We start from the raw sequence: 2,500 nt of genomic DNA on the forward strand, positions 1-2,500 counted from the left end.
CGAGTGAGATTGCAACGGCCAATTGAGAAAGAGGTGAGGTGCTGACAATCAGCAGCTCGTGTTGAAACATTCATTCCACGGCAGGCAAGACCAATCAAAAAAAATACTGCAGATGCTGGCTCGGCTCGGCTGGCTGGCTGGCTGGCTGGCTGGCTGGCTGGAAATGGGAAATAAAAACACAAGGCGTGTTAAAGGCTGGTTAAACTGTCGAAAGAAACAAGGCGTTAATGTTTCAGAAGCGCCTATTGAAAGACGTCTCTCAAGCTGCTCCCTGACTGGGCCCTGTCCATTGTCACGTTAATCCCAGGGCGGGGCGGGACTGCTTTGACCGGGAGACCTGTTTTCTGGGACGCAGGTGTGACATTCCAGGGAGGCACCTACTTTGTGCTGATTCGAAACGACCACGACAACGGCAACTTGCAGTTCTATATTACAACAACAACAACGCGCGTGTGGTAGTTGGGAGGGGCTGCGTTCGCGCTCTCCCCCCTGCATTGAAACTCAAAGTTCGATTTTCAATCCCATAGTCCACCAATCGGATGGGAGACGGTGTGTGTGTGTGTGTGTGTGTGTGTGTGTGTGTCAGTGTCAGTGTCAGTGTCAGTCAGTGTCTCTCTCTCTCTCTCTCTCTCTCTCACTCTTACTCAGAGCTGCTGTGGAAGGAAACCTTTTTAAAAAGAACTTGCATATTGAAAAAAAGATGTGTCTCAAGCTGCCGGGGCCCTGTCCATTGTCACGTTAATGGCAGGACGGGGCAGGACTGCTTTGACCAGGAGACCTGTTTTCTGGGACGCAGGTGTGAGATTCCAGGGGACCTGCTTTGTGCTGATTTCCCTGCCTCCCTCCCTCCCCCCCAGGACTTCCTTCTGAACACCTTTGTCGTTTAATCGAGGGCCAAAAGCCTGCCTGTGAAAGGGAAGGATCAGCCGGTCAGCCCCCTGCTGGTCGCTGCTGCCAGTGCAGCAGGCGTGCGTGTGTCCTCGGCCTCGTGTCCAGGTCCCTCAGGGACTTGAGGCAGCTCTCCCCGGTGGTCTCGTGGTCAGGACCGGGCTTCGAATCCCAGTCGGGGGGGGATGACTTTCTGCTGCAGATTAATTGGCATGAAGGAAAGTCTCCCCTCCTGAGCGTAAAGCTCCACCCTCACCACCACCACCGCCTTTTCCTCCCCTTGACAAACGGACAGACAGACAGTCAGACAGTCAGTCCAGTTCGGGAGCGCAGCTTTCATTAAGCAATGGCGTTTGTGACAACTCATCGTCTGACAGGTTGATGATTTCCCCACACGCCTCCTGCCGAATAAAAGGCTCACCCTCCCGGACACTACCCCCAGAATCACCCACCCCCCCCCCCCCGGGGTGAATATTAAGCCCGAGAACACCGACTGTAACCAACCGCAGTGAAAAGTTGAAGTGGCAACTCATTAACCAGATTTATTTTGGGCAACTCATTAACCAGATTTTTTGTTCATTTGGTTTATGAGTTGCCAAGTGTAAATCTGGTTAATGAGTTGCCACTTCAACTTTTCACTGCGGTTGGTTACAGTCGGTGTTCTCGGGCTTAATATTCGCCCCAGGGGGGGTGTATAGCGGGCGATGGCCGGTGTGGAGTGCGTTTTTTGGGGGTTGATTTTCACTTTGCCTCGCTGGTGGAATTTGTGGGAGGCAGGCAAGGGGATTGGTGTGGGCTGGTGGGCGGCAAGGGAGATGCTTGCTTCGGGGTGTTATCCTCACTTTGGTCCGCTGGTGAGAGTAGGCAGCGGCAGGCCGGCAGGCAGGCAGGCAGGCAGGCAGGCAAGTGTGATGTAGTGTGGGGTGCAGTGCAGTGCGGTGCAGTGCAGTGCTGCCCTGTCGTTTATGAAAGGTTGTAATGACACTGCTTTGCAGCTGACCATGTCCACTGATTTGTGACGCCCGTATGGAGGTTGATATCTCAGGAGGGCCGAGGCCGATTTCCTCCGGGGACGGCTCGTCGCGTGCGGCAGGACGAGGCGCAGCGGACGGTACCGAGCGCTCGGAGGTGCGGCGCTGCCCGCCGGAGGTACAGCGAAAGGCTGCAAACCGCTTTCCGCCTGCTAACTCGGCGGCCGTCAGACCGACCGACTCCGCTTTACCACCGGAGCTAGAGTCGGGCAAGGGGCACCGAAAGGTACCGGAAGGATCGCGTTCGCACGACGGGAAGTCGACTAGCGGGCCGCCGAAAGCGAGCCGGGGGCCCCCGGTTTTTCTGTCCCACCTGGAGACTGATATCTCAGGAAGGCCGAGGCCGATTTCCTCCGGGGACGGCTCGTCGCGTGCGGCAGGACGAGGCGCAGCGGACGGTACCGAGCGCTCGGAGGTGCGGCGCTGCCCGCCGGAGGTACAGCGAAAGTCTGCGAACCGCTTTCCGCCTCCTCTCACCGCACGGCTCTCCTTTTCACCCACTGGCGGATTTTCACCCTCCGACTGCTCGCTACCGTCCGCTGCGCCTGGTCCGGGCCCTGTCCATTGTCATGTTAATGGCA

The sequence above is a fragment of the Heptranchias perlo genome, unplaced genomic scaffold (genome assembly GCF_035084215.1).
Source record: "Heptranchias perlo isolate sHepPer1 unplaced genomic scaffold, sHepPer1.hap1 HAP1_SCAFFOLD_296, whole genome shotgun sequence".
Taxonomy (NCBI): domain Eukaryota; kingdom Metazoa; phylum Chordata; class Chondrichthyes; order Hexanchiformes; family Hexanchidae; genus Heptranchias; species Heptranchias perlo.